The following is a 23178-nucleotide window of genomic DNA, read 5'->3' on the forward strand; positions in this document are numbered from 1 at the left end:
TACAGCGGACAGCTTGCTGTCACTGGCTCGTTACCGGAGTGGAGGTTTGAACCCGTGTGGCCCACATCCGTGTTGTGTTGGCGTCGGGCCACGCTGCGGCTGTCTCTCTCCAGTGGGGTCGGTCACTCGGGGAAGAAGCCGCGGGAAGGGCGCGGGCGGGGTGGAGGCGCTCACGGCCGCGGTCTCGCAGCCCTGCAGGTCCTCCGTGGCGGCGCTGGCGGCGCGCACGTCCCTGGACCTGGAGCTGGACCTCCAGGCGTCGCGGACGCGGCAGCGGCAGCTGACCGAGGAGCTGTGCGACCTGCGCGAGCTGCGCCAGCGCCTGGAGGACGCCCAGCTCCGCGGCCACGCCGAGCCCCCGGCCTGGCTGCTGCGCGACGAGCGCTTCCGGAGCCTGCTGCGGGAGGCCGAGAGGCAGGTGAGGCCCCGGCCCGCCAACGCGGGGAGGGGGCAGGCGGCCGGGCCTTTCTCTCCTCCCGGTGCCCGGAGCTGGCAGGGGCTTCCATCGCTCTTCCTTAAAACTGGAAGCAAACCCGTCTGGTTCACCCCGCGTTGCTGTTCCAGACGAGACAGACCAAACTTGACTTGCATTCAAGAACAGGCAGCTGAGAAGACGCTGAAGAAAGCCTCCAAAGGGGTGTGCCAGCTGCGCGGGCGGAACCTCAAAGAGCCCATCCAGCTGGGTGCAGGCGTTCAGGTGGGGAGAAGCCCAGGCCTCACTCTCGCGCTTGATTTTTACTGTCATACCTTTGTCATTATGAAGAGTAAAGTAAGTATTGAGAGAGACCCACAAGGAAGTCGAGAACAAAGCTGGAATCCCCACTGCTGTTAGCATTGTGCGATTTTTCTCCTGATTTATTTTCTGTGGAGCTTTAATTAAGGCCAGGTATGATCATTTTTGTTTAATTTTGCATTCAGCTTATTAAGAATTAACATACCACATGTTACTACCTAACCTGTTATTTTTTTCATGACTGATTTCATCTAATAAACATAAATCACTTACCGGCTCTTGTAACATCTTTTTATGTTTATGATCATAAATAACAGCAATTTACATATGTACAGTATGTGTTGTCTTTGCTTTTTAAAATTTAGAGTGAAGCATACTCTATATTCAGGAAAATGTTCTTTTCTTACCAAGATAGTTTAGTGAGTTCTCATAAACTGAACATGACAGAAATCAAAACATTATCAGCATTTCCAGATTACTCTGCAAATTTCCTTAAACACTGTGTTGAATTCTAATGACATAAATTAGTTTTGCATGGTTTTGTTCTTTTATACAGCCGCAGTTAACACAGTTCTATCCATACTACTTTGTGCCTGACTTTTAGCTTTGTTTTTGTCTATACCTGTAATTTTTATGTCCTTATCATAAAATAACACAAGATATTATAACCACTTCCTTCAGTTTTGATTTAGAATTCATCTATTGATATATTTTTAAAATGTATTCATTTGTTGATAGAACAAGAGTTAACACTATGTAGCAGGCACTCTTCCAGCCACTGGAGGTAAGTCCCTGCCCTCCTAGGAGTATCATAACTTCTATTAAAATTTTGAAAATTTGTATATGAACATATATTATGGAAATTCAAATTCTGATTGTTCTTTGAACAAGGAAAGCCATCATTGATATGAGAGCTTCCTGCCAGCTTTCCGTGTCTGCATATCACCTTCTAACATAATTTTTTCCATGCCCACCCAGGGAGAAGATAACATTTTTCACGAGACCACGGGCTAACATACCCCTGCTGCCGGTTGATGCTGTTTGCTGGAGTATTTATCTGCCTATTTTATTGCTGCGAAGTTCTAAAATTGTCTAGCTAAAATTGTCTTTCAAATATGTGTGCAAAGTTATTAATATACAATTTGTTTTTCGAAAGTCTATAAATATGTATTTTTTGATAGTGACAGGAGCAGGGCTTGGCTTTTCCTTGTTGTTAAATTAACATCTCAAACAGGTTATTTTATAAAAGAGTAGCTGTTGTGTGAAGATTCGACAGTTTCCATGCAGTTTTCTTTGACTTGAAGGGTGGAAGACAGAAACTCAGGCAAATTCACTCTATTGTCATTTATTCATGGTTCTTTTCTTCCTCCTTGAAGGAGAATACTGACTTTAAGATGTATTTTAAGACTGAAACTTGGTTCTTCAGTATTTGCCATGTGGTAGAATGGATCTTTGGGGCCGGTTTTGTGTTCTGACATCGGAAATGCAAACACTATGTGCTGAACTCGTCACTCGTCCCGTTTCTCCTGTGTGCATTTATCATGTATAGTGTACACTTTCGCACCCTATATGTTCTGTTAAGATGCCACCTTAGGGGCTCAGTCCTAAGTCAGTGCGGGGTGCGCTTTGCGGAGCTTGGTCTCCCGCGCGGGCTGGGCACCCATAGCCCCTGGTTTCCGTGCACCCTTCCGTGCCCACCCCGGGTCTGAGGCTGGTCACGGAGCCCCCGGCAGGCACACAGCCCACCCTCACCCGGCCTCGGCAGCCCCGCCTGCCTTTCCAGTCCGCCCCATCTGATCCTGACCGACAAGGAGGGCAGTGGTGGAGCTTCTGCTCTGCTGCTCTGCCCTGCAGGAAAGTGAAAATAGAAGAAGGAAGGTGTGTTTTCACTGAGTCACTGGATCCGCTGATGGATAGAGCAGTCACGACATGGACACGATAACCTTTGAAGGCGCTTTCTTGAGGAAGCCAGCTTCCGTGGGAACTACAGCTACCAGGCGAGTCACTCACAGGAGAGCATGTGCTTTCGCTCAGAAGGCCCCCCGCCCCATGCTGGAGTCTTGCCAACATTTCTTAAGAAATCTTAGAACTAGCTCATGAGGAAAAATATTTTTATTCAATAAAAGGGTACAACTATTCTTTGAATTGCCAAGTGATATAAATGTTTTGCCTAATATATACTTACTATATTTAAAAGGCACTCTTCTTCATGAAGCTTTGGATGAGTAAACAAGATCAGTCACAAAATGTGAAAGAAAGAAAGACAGAAAGAACATACAACTCTTCCTGTAGCTTTCTTCTCCCTCTTTTCCGTTGAAAATATGGACAATAGAGTTTGTAAGTAGTACTAAGACTGAAAACTTTATGCTATTCACAGTTGTCATCTGTTGCTATGTGTTTCTAATCTTTGTTTTGATTTTTTTTCCCTCGTCAATTTCTTAGTGTATGTACTGGCAGTGGAAGTAGAGACTCACAAAACATTCCTTAGTAGAATTAGCAGCCAAGCAGACAGCATGGGTACGCAAGTGAGGACAGTTAGGCCCTCTCTAACTTCCCTGAGCTATTTGAAACTTTAAAATCAAACAAAGAACTGTCTACCACGGGACTCTAGAGGATGCAAATGGCAAGTTATTTATATCTGAGGTACAGTCTCCATTCATGTGGGGAGGCTTGCAGAATGCATTTTCTCTGTGCTTCTTCTTAGCAGCTGTGCCAGCATAGAAATGCCCCAGACAGGTGCTTTTGAATAACACTGAATAACATACCCCTCTCCACCCTCTATCCCCAGCTCAAACAGATTTCCATTTGGAAGTGTTTCCCTGATAGAGAGCTGGGGGATTTTTGTTGTTTTAAATCCCATCTTAGCCAAATGCAGCTTCTATGGCCGTGCAGTGGCCTCTTACATTTGCCACTTCTCTGTTTTACTTCTCCATGCTCTGCCTTGCATGTGATTGCTTTTATAAGATCATAGTAAGGAAGTAAAATCGAGACCAATGAAGAAAAGTTCTGTGCTGCCTGTGGAGGACCCCTTTTTGAGTGTTCATTGTTCATGCTGGAAAAGACAAATGGTCTGTGTTAGAGGCTGTGGTGGAGCAGATGGTGGGCTTGATTTTGCAACTTCTGATCAATTAAGACTGTCAGGAGCATATCCCACATGAACGAAAAGTTAAGTCCTGTTGCCTTATGTTTATCTTTGTATATCCTTAAGTTTTGTGTCCCCATGATGAAGTGATATACTATATCTTCCTCAATTAAAATTTAGAACTCAGTCATTCGTATGTTTTTTCATGTATTCATTCCTTTATTAATAAAACATATTTACTGAACACCTGCTACTTACCTGGCACTATTGTAGGCCCTAGAATAAATTCCTGACGTCGTGGGAGCATCATAAACTGTATGACATAATATGTTTATATGTTTCCTTTGTCATTAAGAAAACTGCCCTATTTTATTGGCAGTCTTACTCAGGGTAGTCAGAGGTAGATTGCAAATGTTGATATCCCTTTTCAAGAAACTGTCAAAATGCTGCCACCAGCTTCTTTTAAAACAGAGCTACAAGTAAACTAATTTTTTCTTCCTATGATCACTGAGTTGTCAAACTTTGGTTGAAAACTCCTTAAATAAATATTCTTCTGTTGTGGGAATAAGTAATAATCAATATTCCTCTCTTTGCTTATGTCACCATTTCCTCCGATTTGTATTGTTTGAAAGTATTTCTTAAAATTAGAGTTCTTAAAACAGAGTGGAAATATATTTTAAAATTCCTTTTAAGTTTTGGAGAACTATAAATGTATAAAAATAGTAAAATAAATCCCTATGGTCCTCTGACCAAATTTCATCATGGATCAGTCATGGCCAAATTTGTTTCTCTTACACTTCCATTCACTTCTCCTCATATTTGGAAGCAAATCCCACACACAATATCATTTTGTCTGTAAATATTTCAGCTGCCATCCTATAGTAATCCAGGGTTTTCCAAAAGTCTCCTCATTAAAATAAACTCATGGTTGAAAAGCTTGTTAGGAATAAAAAAAGACATTGATTTCACCTTTTCACTGATTTCTGTGTTAGGAAGAACCTTGGATGAAGACCAAAGTAACATATTTCTTATTTTAAATCAAACTATCATAGCGTTCTATTGACCTTACTTTATTTTATCTTACTTTATTATTTTTTAAATTTTATATATCCTGAATCTTTCATCCCTGTGAGATTTCCTTTGTCTCACTCTTGGGCTGCAGGCCAGAGGCCTGCAAGCCCTAGGCCTGCAAACCCTGCACTTGCCCAGCTTTAAGACCAAAGAAAGAGCCTGGGGTCAGCAAGGTAGACATCAGTGGTTTAATGGCTGGGGGCGGGGCTTACACATCTAAGCAAGGTCCTGGAGCAACACCCCATTATGTGCAGCTCACAGCAGGCAGGACTCCTGGGGTAGGGGGAAGGTTACCAGTTATAGGTGGAATTGACACCAGGTTGGCTCATTAGTTACCAGGGAAACTAGTAGAGGGGCACACCCTCACTGCCCCTTTGTTAAGCTATCCTGGTAAAGGTGTTCTGATCTAAAGCTACAGCAATCACTAGCTGGGGCAGGGGCAGGTATGTAGGACAAAGTCAATCATGTGAGTAGGGTGTAGGCGAAGCAGGCACTGGTCCAGCAGGGGATGTACAGAGAGCAAGAGGACAGCCATCTGGGGGATCTGATCATGCAGATGGGATAATAATTAGGTGGTGGTTTCAGTTGGCTTTGCTTTTACACTTTATATCGGTTTTCTTTGCTGTGTGAGATAGTACACGAAGTGAGGAAGTTAACTGTGGGTACAAAGGGAATCCTGCACTTGGTAACTCATATGCTTGTACCGTTCAATACCCAGGTTGTCTCATCAAGGTGAACGACACAGTACTGATTGATTTAGGGACTGGCAAGATACCCAACTTTATCAAATTGGACACAGGTAAGTATTTGTTTCCTTTCTTCCCTCCCAACCTTCTCTCTCTTTCTTCCTTTTTCCTGTTGCTCCTTCTATTTTACTTGTACCCTACCTTGATTAGATAGAACTGCAATGTGGAAGTCAGAGAGATAAGTGACGGTTGCTTCTGGCAGAGATGTTCTCCTTGAGTCCCATTCTCATCCCAGTCCACACATTTAGGACGAGAAGTTGCCAGACGGTCTCTTGAACTTGACGCTAAACAGTTGTGAGACTTCCCTTTGGGCTGCATCCATCAGCCCAGTCTCTGCAGGTTAGCTATATAAACTACAGTTGGCCACGAGAGGGAAACTTTGTGTTTCGACTCTGATGACTTTAGGTGAGTTCCTTGAGGTAAAGGGCTAAAGGTGTCCGAATAACCTTAACCTAGTGTTGATGAAATGTTTCTCTGCAGAGTTGTTTCCCCTCTCCACTCCTCAGATTCCTCTGACAGAGGTTCACATCCAGTGTTAGCTGGTATCTGATGTGCTAATGAAGTACAATATTTTCCCCAACTGGTTTTAACAAAAATACCACAAAATATAGAAAGACTGAAAAAATAGGACAAATAACCGATGGCAGCTTATTTTCTGCCTACCTGCAAATGATTGTTAACATCTTGTTCTATTGCTTTTATATTCTTTCTTTCTTTTCCTGTGCCTGTGTTCCCTTCCCCACGTGGATCCAAGGACCAGCCAATGTTCTCACACACAGTTTTCTGTAGTGTCTCTTTGGGACTCTTTTAACCTGAGTTTGCCTCCCTGTTTTGAATTTTAAAGAGTGCAGGCTTCCTGTCTAATTCAGTACTCCACAGTCTGGGATTGTTCAAGTATTATTTCACCATAAGGACTTTGCACCTGTGCTACCTGCACTCCTGATTATTTACTACTCACCTGGAAATTGTAGACCAGAATACTTCATTGATGTCAAAGTTCTTTTCCTTAAGTGAAAACATTGCAAGTGGATATTAGTGTTGGGGGTCACGCTTATGACACCTAAACCTGTTGCTTGATTTCAACATGACAACAAAACAGATAACCAGACATGATGTGCCTCCCAGTGGCAGTACACGATACCTCTCGTGAGGAATTCTTGTCAAAAAGGAGAACAGACTCAAACGTGGTTGAAAAGAGAGAGGAGAGCATAAATCGGAAGAGACTAAGAAACCTAGCAGTCCGATGCAGTTGCTTGCCTTTTAGAGAGGAGTACCAGAATATTTCAGGTTCAAATGATCTGTGGCTGGGCATTTGTTTCAGAATGACCCAGTGCAGGACTGCTTAGGTAAAGATGAATCAAGGCTGGCCGTGGGTTAGAAAATGTTGAAGCTGGGGGTGCGTACATGGGGACTCGTTATTCTTATTTTCTCAACTTTTGCAATCCTTTGAAAATAATTTTTGAAGTTGAATTGTATGTCCTATTTCCAATTAAAGTAAACGTTATTTATTAAATTAAATTTCCAGTTAAAATTTAACTTTACAGATTTTCCCCCCAACTTAACTTTGTTTTACATATATCTGTATCTCTTTCTCTTGTGATGAAACTCCTGGTATTAATTAAGTTACTTAGTTTTATAAACAGTACACATAAAATAACATGAAAATTGCAAAGCCAGTTTTCCTAGGGACAAGAAATCCACTGAGTGGAGACAAAGGTGTTTTTGTAGTTCTTTTTGACCCTGGAATTATATTCCTGGTATTACTAACGTGGTATTGGTAGATTACGAGCAGTGGCAGTGTTAGATTGTCATCCTCAATACCACACCCTGATATCTGATACCACTTGCAAGTTTGTGGGTGGGAGGGTTCCCCAAACCACACCCGGATTTAATAACACTTTAGAACAACTTGCAATACCCACTGAAGGCTGTTACGCTCACGGTTACAATTTATTATAGGGAAAGGATACCGATTAAAGTCAGCCAAGGGAAGAGGTGCAGTAGGGCAGGGTCTAGGAAAGCTACACACACAAACCTTCCAATTGTCTTCTCCCAGTGAAGTCATGGATATTGCTAAGTATTCCTGGCTGTGACGTGTGACAGCAGACATGAAGTTTGGTCAACCAGACAGACCCACCCAAGCCTTAGTGTCCAGAGTTTTTATTGGGGCTCAGCCATGTGGCTGACCACCCCTGTGGCTGATCCTAGCCTCTGGTCCCTTCAGTGGTAGAGCTAATACCCAATGGCCCCAAGTCCCTACCATATATCACACTGTTAGACTGTCAAGTGTAGCCGGAAGCCCCCAGGTCACCAGAAACACTGTTACCAGGCTGGATGTTCTAAGAGCTAAGAGGTCACCTCTTGGGGCTGAGGAAGGCAAAGACTAGAAGTCTCTTTACTACTCACCATTTTCTCTATGCTTAGTTAACAGCGTGTTGTTGGATAGGCTTGTTTGCTTCTGTTTGCAGTATGAGGTTGTGTTCCTCTTTTTTTTCCCTGTTCATCCACATCCTTTGACTATGTAAGACCAATTTGATTGGATCAGAAGTGAAGAAAACAGTATGGAAAAGTATAATCAAAAAAGTTTCAGGACTTCTCTGATGGCACAGTGGTTAAAAATCTGCCTGCCGATGCAGGGTACACGGGTTTGATCCCTGGGCTGGGAAGATGCCACATGCCCTGGAGTAACTAAGCCCATGCGCCACAACTACTGAAGCCTGTGTGCTCTAGGGCCAATGTGTCATAACTTCTGAGCTGGTGTGCTGCAACTACTGAAGCCTGCGGGCCTAGAGCCCATGCTCCCCAACAAGAGAAGCCACTGCAACGAGAAGCCCGTGCACCACAACGAAGAGTAGCCCCCGCTCGCCACAACTAGAGAAAGCCTGTGCGCAGCAACAAAGATCCAATTAAATTTATTATTAATTTAATAAATTAAATTTATTTAATTTTAATAATAAAATAAAATTTTAAAATAGGTTTCATCTAAGGAAGTGGGTTCTTGATCCTGATCTGCCATTCTTTCTACCAAACTGTATTTCCAGTAATTTCTTTCATGATAGTAGAAACAAGTTCAAAGCTCATGCTTGACCCACTAGAAGGTTGGCATGGTGGAGACAGTCTTGGTGCTTAATTAGATATAGTGTCCAGGAATGTTGGGTGTGATATTCTTTATATGTCCTTTTATATTTGTCAGTTTTTGCAGTATCTACTTGAAGCTTGTTAGAACACACAAATTTAAAATACAGTATCTCCCTGGTAGTTCACCTCTTATAGCATCCTTTTGTTTAGCATTCATGCAGCATATCAGTTTCTTTCCAGATATTTGATATCTGTAGATTGTAGGTAAAACTGATAAACCTGACCTGTATTTTATTTTTTGATGCTGGCTTTTTGTGTGGACCATTTAAGGTTTGAGATATATATTTATATGTGTGTATATATATATATATACACACACACACACACACACACACACACATATATATATATCACTTTTTATGGTGCTTTCTGCTTGTCCTGCCTCTTCTGTGTACAGCTATTTCCCCCACTCCCTTTCCCTTTCATAGCTTTCCTGGATTGATTATTTTGTAATGTTCCAACTTTTTAAAAAATTTTTTATATTCCTCTTTTGGTATTGTGGTAAAATACACATAAAGCATATTTATTTTAACCATTTATAAATATACAGTTCAGTGGCATTAAATACAGTCACAGTGTTGTGTAACCATCACCACTGTCTATAACCAAAACTTTTTTCTTTTTTACATCTTTATTGGAGTATAATTGCTTTACAGTGGTGTGGTAGTTTCTGCTTTATAACAAAGTGAATTAGTTATACATATACATATGTTCCCATATCTCTTTCCTCTTGCGTCTCCCTCCCTCCCACCCTCCCTATCCCACCCCTCCAGGCGGTCACAAAGCACCGAGCTGATCTCCCCATGCTATGCGGCTGCTTCCCACTAGCTATCTACCTTACGTTTCGTAGTGTATATATGTCCATGCCTCTCTCTCACTTTGTCACAGCTTGCCTTTCCCCCTCCCCATATCCTCAAGTCCATTCTTGAATGGGTCTGTGTCTTTATTCCTGTCGTACCCCTAGGTTGTTCACGACACTTTCTTTTCTTAAATTCCATATATATGTGTTAGCATACGGTATTTGTCTTTCTCTTTCTGACTGACTTCACTCTGTATGACAGACTCTAGGTCTATCCACCTCATTACTGATAGCTCAATTTCGTTTCTTTTTATGGCTGAGTAATATTCCATTGTATATATGTGCCACATCTTCTTTATGCATTCATCTGATGATGGACACTTAGCTTGTTTCCATGTCCTGGCTATTTTAAATAGAGCTGCAATGAACATTTTGGTACATGACTCTTTTTGAATTATGGTTTTCTCAGGGTGTATGCCCAGTAGTGGGATTGCCGGGTCATACGGTAGTTATGTTTCCTGAATGATTTTAAATATTAGCCATTTCTGATACTGCTATTTAAAAGGTAACTGTAGGAATTGTAGCATGCATATTGAAACCACCAAAGTTCAAAATTGTTTCTCCTCTTCTGGGAAAATAGGTCTTGAGAATACCACACCCCTCTCCTCTTTAACTTCTTGGAGCTTGAATGGTTTCTGGCCATGTTCTGGAAAATTAGGTTTTCCTTCCTCTCTCCTCTCTTTTCTGGGACTTGGATTTAGCCTGTGTTAGGTCTTTCCACATTAGTCAGTTTCATCCATACTTCTGTTTTTCACCTTTTTGTCTTTCCGTGGTGAGTTTAGGGCAACTTTTTCTCATCATCCACCATTTTTCTAATTTGCTCTTCAACTGAATGTAAATACATTCTTTAAACCCATTCTATTTGGTTTTTAATTTCACCTACTGCATTTTTCATTCCTAAAAGTTCTTCTTGATTGTTTTTCAAATCTGCTTGGTCGCTTTGCCAAGATTGTCTTTTATCCTTGTAGATACTTTCAGTGAAGTTCCAAATTCTGAAGTCTGTTTGAGCCTGACTTCTGCGGGTGCTGGTTCTTAATCATGCTGTCTTAGTTCCATCTGTGCTGGACAGTGTATGCAAAATGTAATTAGTAAGAATATTTAGAGGCCTAGGACAATGGCTTCCTTCTTAGATAATGTGCATTCTGATCTCTCTGGTCTCTGGGGTGTCTGTCAGCCTGAAATCCCCTTGATCAAGGCTTGAGATTCCCTGTGCTGACCAGGCAGTGTGAAATTCATTTGTTTTTAAGTTCTAAGGAAGATGGGATTGTTTTCAGCTCAGCTGTTTGTGAGGCTATGGCCCTTTGGGGCCCAGCTAGTTGTGGGCAGGGTCTCCTATTAGACTGAACTTTACCCTGAGACTTAACTTTGGGCTTTGATTTCTATTCCTGTTTCCTTAAGAGGTCATCAAAAAGAAAGCTGATAGGGCTTCCCTGGTGGCGCAGTGGTTGAGAGTCTGCCTGCCGATGCAGGGGACGCGGGTTCGTGCCCCGGTCCGGGAGGGCCCTGCATGCCACGGAACGGCTAGGCCTGTGGGCCATGGACGCTGGGCCTGTGCATCCGGAGCCTGTGCTCCGCAACGGGAAGGGCCACAGCAGTGAGAGGCCCACGTGCCGCAAAAAAAAAAAGAAAAAAGAGAAAGCTGATAGCCTTTATGAAAGAAGGAGAAGTTAATTACCTTGCTCTGAGTTGTTTTTGCTCCTGGTTTTGAGTCTGGAATTTCCTTTCTGTCTTCTCACCCCTTAGGTCCTTTTAGGAGGATTGGTAAGTTTTTTTCTTTTTTTTTCTTTTTGGCCACACTGCTTGGCGGGATCTTAGTTTTTCCACCAGGGATTAAACCTGTGCCTATAGGCCCAGAAAGTGTGAAAGTGTTGGTTCCTAAGCACTAGACCACCAGGGACCTCCCTCATAAGAAATGTTTTCATACATTGCTTGTAGTTTTTTTCAAAAGCAGGAAGTTTGATCCAAAAAAGCCTTGCCCACCATAACCAGAAATTGGAAGCTGGAGGATATTTTAACTGATGAGTCCCTGTGTACTCATTCTCTGTAGATGTGCTGTCCCTTTCATTCTCGTTGTGTTTGGTGTATGAGGAAGGACTTTGAGGTCAGAGGATGTACAGCAGTTCAAAGGGTGTTGGGTGCTCTAGTTTATTTAGCAAAACTAAAGAAGTTTGCAGGCCAAACTTTATACATGCAGACTGCTAGCAGGACCACTTTAGGTCTTGCTGAGGTAGACGCCCATGGTGGTATTGTGATCAGGATTAAGAATGGTCTCTACATACAGTCTGTTTTCCGAGGGAATAGAGAGAAGAGCACACTGTGAAGTAAGAGTGTTGCCAGCCAGATCAGTAAACAAAGGATTTTGTGGCCCTCAAGCCATCGGCCACTGCAGCTGTCCCTGAAGGTGAACCCAGAAGGAACTCAAGATAAAAACAGGAAACCCACCATCAAGCCCTCAGCCACTACAGCCGCCCCCAGTGGTGCACCCAGAGGGGACTCAGGATGGGAAAGAACATGATTCTGACCCTAGATAGCTAAGGTGCATATCAAACGAATGCTTTCAGTGAACCTAGGCTGTTGTATCTTCCCATACGTAGAAAAGTGCTAAATTCATTCACGAGAGATGTCTGGTTTTCTTTAATTAACTGTAATCTTTTGACATTCTAACTACCTGCTCTTTGTTACAAAACTCCTATACATCCAAAGTTTTCTGGGAAAGGTCAGAGAAAGAAAATCATTATCTTCATCTTGTTTGGAGACACAAAACATGTAACATGGTCTTTTAATCAAGGATCCTTCGGACAGAGCCTGAAATTCATTTTATTCAATCATAGATCTCAAGACTGAGTCCCCGGTGAATGTGTGACCCCACAATGGGAGATCTAATGGAGGTTTCTGGGGCAGTTGGCACATCTGTAGGAGACACATCTTGAATTTCAGAAGAAATATGTGCCATCTCAAATAAAATTTTCTTCAGCTACTTTTCTCACCTTGTTTTTCAACCCTGCGAGTTCACATGCTGCTTTGGCAGACCTACACAGATAAACCGTCTAGACCATCACAGTGGTTCTCAACCTGAGTAGCTGTGACACCACAAGATGACTGGTCTCCTAGCAATTAAAGTGTAACATTCAGCCAGTGTTTACTTCTCTATGAAATTTATCCAGGTAAAGTAAGATATGGGCTGCTTACTTAAACAGTAACTTAAAAAAATGAGATCTGCAAAATCTCATTCCTAAAGAGTCTTATATAAACATATCACGTAAATAAATCCATTTCGTTTCTGAAATAAAAGTGATTTCTCTCCCTTCTACACACATACTCTTAGCGCCAGTAGTGTTCCCAAGCCACACTTCGGTCTGCTCTCCTGTGTGCAGTAAAGCCAATCTACTTACACCCGGTTGTGGTGAAGGTAAGTGTAGCCTTTATTGCAGGTGCCAAGCAAGGAGTCCAGGCAGCTAGTGCTCAAAAGGCCTGAACTCCCTGCAGGCTTTCAGGGAAAGGTTTTTAAAGACAGGGTGAAGGGGGTGGGTTGTGGGTTGCATGATCAGCTCGTGGACATTCTTCTGATTGGTTGGTGGTGAGGTCATTGTGAGTCAGCGTCATCAACCTTCTGGTTCCAACCAGTCTGCAGTCTGTGTGCTTGTGGGCAGCATGAAGTTAACTTCTCCCACCTGGTGGGGGTTTCAGTATCTGCAAAACAGCTCAAAGGGCATGGCTCAGAATATGATTTATAGCCCTGGAGGAGGAACTAAAGGTCCTTCACTTTGTTTAATGGCTAAACTATTATTATTTCTGTTTTGCTTCACTGTTTTCCTCTCTTTCTGCGTATTCTGACTTCTCTGATTAAATTTGCTCTTTGGAACTTGAGGAAGGTCAAGGAGGGTAAAGTTTTTCTACAGACAAGGGCAGGCAGAGGACATTGTGGGGAGTGTCTGTTCCAGGAAGCCTCCATAGTTACAATGCCCCCCTTTTTTTTGATACCCCTCAGTCTTGAGGGACAGGTAGAGAAAAAGAAAGGGAATAAAGTTTTGGATAGAGAGGTTAATTATAAACATGGCAGAAGAACTCAGTTTTAGTTTCCATTTCTGTTTCAATTTTCCTGAACTCTTTGAGGGAATGGGGCAACAACCACTTTGGCTACCACCTAATGAAATGGAGCATAGACCTGCCTAATTTGGGAATGGACACAGAGCTGGTAATAATGTTGAGTTTCAAGTTTAGCATCGATATTTTGTAGTATGAGAACGTTACTTCTCTCTTTGATTGTTTTGTTACAGCACCTGGACACACATTTGAAAATTAGCCAACATATTACAATGAGGATAATGATCAAAAAGAGTCCTCTAATTTTAGATGCAACCAGAAAAACTAAGCTTTGGAGTGTTTCCTCTTTAAATATATTCAGTAACCAAGTAAGCTTTTAAATTATTCTATATTTGGGTTTTTCATTTTTCCAGGGTTTTTATACATAATAGGAGCTATTGGCCACTAGTATCTCTCTCTGTGTCACTCTCTCTCTCTCTTCTTTTTTTGCCACAATGTAATTTAAAGCAATTTTATTAGCTCATAGTATTCTGGCTGAATAATCTAGCGCCTTTTGCTGGGAGGCTCTATCTTGAGTTGGCTCATTTGCCACTATTATTTCTAAAGTAGGAGATGGGTTTCACAGTTATGAAGAGACCTTGAGACCAGAAGGTTGCAGCTGGCAGCTGCTAACAGATACTGTTTTGAGAAAGGCTGGTAGTGTCCTTACATTTGATAAAGTTTAGGAAACTCAGGTTCTCAGTAGTATAAGAACATGTCTGAACTCACGTCAACAGTGGGCACCCAGCTCCATTTTGGAGGCTTGAACCACAGTTACTCCATTCTGATTTTTAAGTGTATCTTTCATTAATGGCTCATTGATTGCAAATCTTTCAGTAAAAAGCATTGATGATCAAAATATCTGTCCGTCGTTGCTGGGTTGTTTGAGCTGCCTGCCCCAGGTCCAGATCATGTCCCTTGGTGCTAGGCCTCCTTCATATTGGCCTAGTTATCCACATTGGGGGAAAACTAATCAGATATCACAAACGTGTTCAGAAATGTGTTAAATGGGGAAACATTTTATAGGGTATACATTTTATCAATCATACCCAGTTGTCACATAAGCACTGTACCCGTGCTTCCAGCAATAAATTTAAAGCAAGCAGTGTTACACATCATGAGCAGTTATACTCTGTGAAAACTCCATTAGAGAATTACTTTCCTGTTTTAAACACTGAGGGTAACAAAATTATAGTAGAACAATAACTTTCAAAGTTGATAGGGAGACAAATATTTGGTAAACAGTACAGTTGAATTCATAGGATGGGTCTTACAGGCCTGGCCCAGTTTCTTGTGTCAGCTGCCTACCATTGCTGTTGTCTTCTTCTCATGGTATGAATGTTGTTGGGAGTCAGCAGTCCTTTCTATTGACCAGTCCAATGCAAAGGCCCTTCTTAAGTGGGAAATATGAATTTAAGGGTTAATTCCCTTCAGTGTCTTTGTACATGAGGTACTTAAGAATACTCAATAGGGGTTATTTCAGCTAGGTTGGAGATAGTCCTTTAAATTATGCTTTTTTTAGTATGTGGGGTGTGTGATCAGCTCGTGGACATTCTTCTGATTGGCTGGTGGTGAGGTAATTGGGAGTCGGCATCATCAACATTCTGGTTCTAACTGGTCTGGGGTCTACGTGCTTGTGGGCAGCATGAAGTTAACTTCTCCCACCTGGTGGAGGTTTCAGTACCTGCAAAACAGCTCACAGGACATGGGTCAGAACATTATATATAGCCCTGGAGGAGGAACTAAATGTCCTTCACTTTGTTTAATGGCTAAGCTATTATTATTTCTGTCTTGCTTTACTGTTTTCCTTTGTTTCCATATTATTCTCACTTCTCTGATTAAATTTGCTCTTTGGAACTTGGGGAAGGTCTAGGAGGTGAAAGTTTTCTAGAGGCAAGAGGCAGGCAGGGGACACTGAGGGGCGGGGGGAGGGTTGTCTGTTCCAGGAAGACCCCATAGGGTTCCGCTTGGTTAGAGTAGCATATGGCCTGGTAAATGGACGATGCAAAAAATGAGTAAAGCAAAACAAATGATAAATAGCTCTGTCAGTTTGGAACTGAAATATGTGCAGAACTTGTATACAAAAGAAGCATAGCCATGAAGACAGAAAACAGGTTAATTGCTGCCAGGACCTGGAAGAGGAGCGATTGGGAGTGCTATTTAAAGGGCATGTACTATTTATAGGGTGATGAAAATGTTTGAGAACTAGAGAGGTGATGGGTGCACAACATTCGGAAGATACTATATGTCATTGAATTGTATACTTCAAAATAGTTATCTTTATATTGTGTTTTAATTCAGTTTTTAAAGTTGAGTTGGATCTGTTATCACTGATTTCACAATATAAAGTTATTAATCTGTATATTCTATATAAGTAGTCTATACATTAAACAAGATTAAAAACATTTTCATATTAGTGTAATAAACATGATTTTATTTAGCATGTCTGTAAATGTCTGATACATACTCATGAAGTATAAGATTTTAAGAGAAAGTAGTAGGTTTACCATTAAGGAGATCCTAAACAGTGGGAGATAACAAGTAAAAAGACAGTGTTATGAGTAGAGTAAATTTGTATATGTGTCTAAGAGGAAAATTACTTTTGCTGCAAGAGCCAAAGGATTTTTATTAAAAGATTATGTGGGGGTATCGGGAAGATGGTGGAAGAGTAAGACGCGGAGATCACCTTCCTCCCCACAGATACATCAGAAATACATCTACACGTGGAACAACTCCTACAGAACACCTACTGAACGCTGGCAGAAGACCTCAGGCCTCCCAAAAGGCAAGAAACTCCCCACGTAACTGGGTAGGGCAAAACAAAAAAGAAAAAACAGAGACAAAAGAATAGGGACGGGACCTGCACCAGTGGGAGGGAGCTGTGAAGGAGGAATGTTTCCACACACTAGGAAGCCCCCTCATGGGCGGAGATGGCGGGTGGCGGAGCGGGGAAGCTTTGGAGCTGCGGAGGAGAGTACAGCAACAGGGGTGCAGAGGGCAAAGCGGAGAGATTCCCGCACAGAGGATCAGTGCCGACCAGCACTCACCAGCCCGAGAGGCTTGTCTGCTCACCCGCAGGGGTGGGCGAGGGCTGGGAGCTGAGGCTCAGGCTTCAGTCGGAGCGCAGGGAGAGGACTGGGGTTGGCGGGTGAACACACCCTGAAGGGGCTAGTGCTCCACGACTAGCCGGGAGGGAATCTGGGAAAACGTCTGGACCTGTGGAAGAGGCAAGAGACTTCTTCTTCCCTCTTTGTTTCCTGGTGTGTGAGGAGAGGGGATTAACAATGCCCCTTAAAGGAGCTCCAGAGACGGGCGCGAGCCTCGGCTAAAAGCGCGGACCACAGAGATGGGCATGAGATGCTAAGACTGCTGCTGCTGCCACCAAGAAGCCTGTGTGTGAGCACAGGTCACTCGCCACACCTCCCCTCCCGGGAGCCTGTGCAGCCCGCCACTGACAGCGTGCTGGGATCCAGGGACAACTTCCCCGGGAGAACGCACGGTGCACCTCAGGCTGGTGCAACGTTCCACCATACCACCGGCCTCTACCGCTGCAGGCTCGCCCCACACTCCGCGACCCTCCCTCCCCCCGGCCTGAGTGAGCCAGAGCCCCCAAAGCAGCTGGTACGTTAACCCCGTCCTGTCTGAGCAAAAAACAGACGCCCTCCAGCGACCTACATGCAGAGGTGGGGCCAAATCCAAAGCTGAGCCCCTGGGAGCTGTGCGAACAAAGAAGAGAAAGGGAAATCTCTCCCAGCAGCCTCAGGAGCAGCGGATTAAAGCTCCACAATCAACTTGATATACCCTGCATCTGAGCAATACCTGACTAGACAATGAATCATCCCAAAAGAGGTGGACTTTGAGAGCAAGATTTATGATTTTTCCCCCTTTCCCTGTTTTTGTGAGTGTGTATGTGTATGCTTCTGTGTGAGATTTTGTCTGTTTAGCTTTGCTTTCACCATTTGTCCTAGGGCTCTATCTGTCCATTTTTTTCGTAAAAAAATTTTTTTTAATAATTTTTTATTTTAATAACTTTATTATATTTTATCTTTTCAATTTTATCCTTTCTTCCTTCCTTTCTCTTTCTTACTCTCTTTTTTCTTCCTTCCTTCCTTCTCTTTTTTCTTTCTTATTTATTTTCTTCCTTCCTTCCTTTCTTTCTCTTTCTTTCTTTCTTTCTTTCCTTATTTCTTTCTTTCCTTATTTCTTTCCTTCTTTCTTTCCTTTCTTCTCCCTTTTATTCTGAGCTGTGTGGATGAAAGGCTCTTGGTACTGCAGCCAGGAGTGCTGTGCATCTGAGGTGGGAGCACCAACTTTAGGACACTGGTCCAAAAGAGACCTCACAGGTCCACATAATATCAAATGGCAAAGATCTCTCAGAGATCTCCATCTCAACATCAGCACCCAGCTTCACTCAACGACCAGCAAGCTACACTGCTGGACACCCTATGCCAAACAACTAGCAAGACAGGAACACAACCCCATCCTTTAGCAGAGAGGCTGCTTAAAATCATAATACGGCCATAGACACCCCAATCCACACCACAAGACATGGAACTGCCCACCAGAAAGACAAGATCCTGCCTCATCCACCAGAACACAGGCATTAGTCCCCTACACCAGGAAGCCTACACAACACACTGAACGAACTTTAGTCGTTGGAGACAGACACCAAAAACAATGGGAACTACGAACCTGCAACCTGCAAAAAGGAGACTTCAAACACAGTAAGATAAGCAAAATGAGAAGACAGAAAAACACACAGCAGATGAAGGAGCAAGATAAAAACACACCAGACCTAACAAATGAAGAGGAAATAGGCAGTCTACCTGAAAAAGAATTCAGAATAATGATAATTAAGATGATCCAAAATCTTGGAAATAGAATAGAGAAAATGCAAGAAACATTTCACAAGAACCTAGAAGAACTAAAGATGAAACAAGCAATGATGAACAACACAATAAATGAAATTTAAAATACTCTACAAGGGATCAATAGCAGAATAACTGAGGCAGAAGAACGGATAAGTGACCTGGAAGATAAAATAGTGGAATTCACTACTGTGGAGCAGAACAAAGAAAAAAAATAAAAAGAACTGAGGACGGTCTCAGAAACTTCTGGGAAAACACTAAATGCACCAACATTCTAATTACAGGGGTTCCAGAAGAGGAAGAGAAACAGAAAGGGTCTGAGGAAATATTTGAAGAGATTATAGTTGAAAACTTCCCTACTACGGAAAAGGAAATAATTATTCAAGTCCAGGAAGCACAGAGAGTCCCATATAGGATAAATCCAAGGAGAAATATGTCAAGACACATATGAATCAAACTCTCAAAAATTAAATAGAAAACTTATTAAAAGCAGCAAGGGAATAACAACAAATAACACACAAGGGAATCCCCATAAAGTTAACAGGTGATCTTTCAGCAGAATCTCTGCAAGCCAGAAGGGACAGGCAAGACATATTTAAAGTGATGAAGGAGAAAAAACTACAACCAAGATTACTCTACCGGCAAGGATCTCATTCATATTTGATGGAGAAATTAAAAACTTTACAGAAAGCAAAAGCTGAGAGAGTTCAGCGCCACCAAACCAGCTTCACAACAAATGTTAAAGGATCTTCTCAAGTCAAGAAACACAAGAGAAGGAAAAGACCTACAATAACAAACCCAAAACAATTAAGAGAATGGGAATAGGAACATACATATCGATAATAACCTTAAATGTAAATGGATTAAATGCTCCCACCAAAAGACACAGACTGGCTGAATGGATATAAAAACAAGACCCATATATAATCTGTTTACAGGAGACACACTTCAGACATCGAGACACATACAGACTGAAAGTGAGGGGATGGAAAAAGATATTCCATGCAAATGGAAACCAAAAGAAAGCTGGAGTAGCAATTCTCATATCAGACAAAATAGACTTTAAAATAAAGACTATTAGAAGAGACAAAGAAGGACACTACATAATGATCAAGGGATTGGTCCAAGAAGAAAATATAACAATTGTAAATATTTATGCACCCAACATAAGAGCACCTCAATACATAAAGTGAATACTAACAGCCATAAAAGGGGAAATTGCCAGTAACACATTCATAGTAGGGGACTTTAACACCCCACTTTCACCAATGGACAGATCATCCAAAATGAAAATGAATAAGGAAACACAAGCTTTAAATGATACATTAAACAAGAGGGACTTAATTGATATTTATAGGACATTCCATCCAAAAACAACAGAATACACATTTTTCTCAAGTGCTCATGGAACATTCTCCAGGATAGATCATATCTTGGGTCACAAATCAAGCTTTGATCAATTTAAGAGAATTGAAATTGTATCAAGTATCTTTTCCGACCACAACGCTATGAGACTAGATATCAATTATAGGAAAATATCTGTAAAAAAATACAAACCCATGGAGGCTAAAGAATACACTACTCAATAACGAAGTGATCACTGAAGAAATCAAAGAGGAAATCAAAAAATACCTAGAAACAAATGACAATGGAGACACAATGACCCATAACCCATGGGATGCAGCAAAAGCAGTTCTAAGAGGGAAATTTATAGCAATATAAGCCCAACTGAAGAAGCAAGAAATATCTCAAATAAACAACCTAACCTTGCACCTAAAGCAATTATAGAAAGAAGAATAAGAAAACCCCCAAAGTTAGCAGAAGGAAAGAAATCATAACAATCAGATCAAAAATAAATGAAGAAGAAATGAAGGAAACAATAGCAAAGATCAATAAAACTAAAAGCTGGTTCTTTGAGAAGATAAACAAAATTGATAAACCGGTAGCCAGAGTCATCAAGAAGAAAAGGGAGAAGACTCATATCAATACAATTAGAAATGAAAAAGGGGAAGTAACAACTGACACTGCAGAAATACAAAAGATCATGAGAGATTACTACAAGCAACTCTATGCCAATACAATAGACAACCTGGAAGAAATGGACAAATTCTTAGAAATGCACAACCTGCCAAGACTGAATCAGGAAGAAATAGAAAATATGAAGAGACGAATCACAAGCACTGAAATTGAAACTGTGATTAAAAATCTTCCAACAAACAAAAGCCCAGGACCGGATGGCTTCACAGACTAATTCTTTCAAATATTTAGAGAAGAGCTAAGACCTGTCCTTCTCAAACTTTCCCAAAATATAGCAGAGGGAGGAACACTCCCATTCTCATTCTATGAGGCCACCATCACCCTGATATGAAAACCAGACAAGGATGTCACCAAGAAAGATATCACTGATAAACATAGATGCAAAAATGTTCAAAAAAGTACTAGCAAACAGAACGCAACAGCACATTAAAAGGATCATACACCATGATCAAGTGGGATTTATTCCAGGAATGCAAGCATTCTTTAATATATGCAAATACATGAATGTGATATACCAAATTAACAAATTGAAGAAGAAAAACCATAACGTCATCGTAATAGATGCAGAGAAAGCTTTTGACAAAATTCAACACCGATTTATGATAAAAATCCTCCAGAAAGTAGGCATAGAGGGAACTTTCCTCAACATAATACCGGCCATATATGACAAACTCACAGCCAACATAAATGGTGAAAAACTGAAATCCTTTCCACTAAGATCATGAACAAGACAAGGTTGCCCACGCTCACCACTCTTATTCAATGTAGTTTTGGAAGTTTTTACCACAGCAATCAGAGAAGAAAAATAACAGGAATCCAAATTGGAAAAGAAGAAATTAAGCTCTCACTGTTTGCAGATGACATGATACAATACATAGAGAATCCTAAAGATGCTATGAGATAACTACTAGAGCTAATCAATCAATTTAGTAAAGTAGCAGGATACAAAATTAATGCACAGAAATCTCTAGCATTCCTATACACTAATGATGAAAAATCTGAAAGTGAAATCAAGAAAACACTCCCATTTACCATTGCAAAAAAAAAGAATAAAATATATAGGATAAACCTACCTAAGGAGACAATAGACCTGTATGCAGAAAACTATAGGACACTGATGAAAGAAATTAAAAATGATACAAATAAATTAAAAATGATACAAATAGATGGAGAGATATACCATGTTCTTGGATTGGAAGAACCAACATTGTGAAAATGACTATTACCCAAAGAATCTGCAGATTCAATGCAATCCCTATCAAACTACCAGTGGCATTTTTCACAGAACTAGAGCAAAAATGTCACAATTTGTATGGAAACACCAAAGACCCCGAATACCTAAAGCAATCTTGAGAACGAATAACGGAGCTGGAGGAATCAGGCTCCCTGACTTCAGACTATACTACAATGCTACAGTAATCAAGACAGTGTGGTACTGGCACAAAAACAGAAAGATAGATCAATGGAATGGATAGAAAGCCCAGACATAAACCCATGCACGTATGGTCACCTTATCTTCGATAAAGGAGGCAGGAATGTACAGTGGAGAAAGGACAGCCTCTTCAATAAGTGGTGCTGGGAAAACTGCACAGGTACATGTAAAAGTATGAGATTAGATCACTCCCTAATACGATACACAAAAATAAGCTCAAAGTGGATTAAAAACCTAAATGTAAGGCCAGAAACTATCAAACTCTTAGAGGAAAATATAGGCAGAAACACTCTATGACAAATCACAGCAAGTTCCGTTTTGACCCACCTCCTAGAGAAATGGAAATAAAAATAAACAAATGGGACCTAATGAAACTTCAAAGTCTTTTGCACAGCAAAGGAAACCAGAAAGAAGACCAAAAGACAACACTCAGAATGGGAGAAATATTTTCAAATGAAGCAACTGACAAAGGATTAATCTCCAAAATTTACAAGCAGTTCATGCAGCTCAAGAAGAACAAAACAAACAACCCAATCCAAAAATGGGCAGAAGACCTAAATATACATTACTCCAAAGAAGTTATACAGACTGCCAACAAACACATGAAAAAATGCTCAACATCATTAATTAGAGAAATGCAAATCAAAACTACAATGAGATATCATCTCACACCGGTCAGAATGGCTATCATCAAAAAACCTAGAAACAATAAATGCTGAGAGGTTGTGGAGAAAAGGGAACACTCTTGCTCTGCTGGTTGGAATGTGAATTGGTACAGCCACTATGGAGAACACTATGGAGGTTCCTTAAAAACTACAAATAGAGCTACCATATGACCCAGCCATCCCACTACTGGGCATATACCCTGAGAAAACCATAATTCAAAAAGAGTCATGTACCAAAATGTTCATTGCAGCTCTATTTACTATAGTCTGCAAATGGAAACAACCAAAGTGTCCATCATCTGATGAATAGATAAAGAAGATGTGGCAGATACATACAATGGAATATTACTCAGCCATAAAAAGAAACGAAATTGAGCTATTTGTAATGAGGTGGATAGAAGACCTAGAGTCTGTCTTACAGAGTGAAGTCAGAAAGAGAAAGACAAATACCGTATGCTAACACA

At 41.3% G+C, this 23178-nt stretch overlaps 1 pseudogene; it reads left to right on the plus strand.

Annotated features, from left to right (window-relative positions):
* Positions 1-12858, plus strand: part of LOC137217897 (protein WWC3-like) — a 32654-nt pseudogene extending 19796 nt beyond the window's left edge.
* Positions 12859-23178: the final 10320 nt, after the last annotated feature.

The sequence above is a fragment of the Pseudorca crassidens genome, chromosome Y (genome assembly GCF_039906515.1).
Source record: "Pseudorca crassidens isolate mPseCra1 chromosome Y, mPseCra1.hap1, whole genome shotgun sequence".
In the NCBI taxonomy this organism is placed as follows: domain Eukaryota; kingdom Metazoa; phylum Chordata; class Mammalia; order Artiodactyla; family Delphinidae; genus Pseudorca; species Pseudorca crassidens.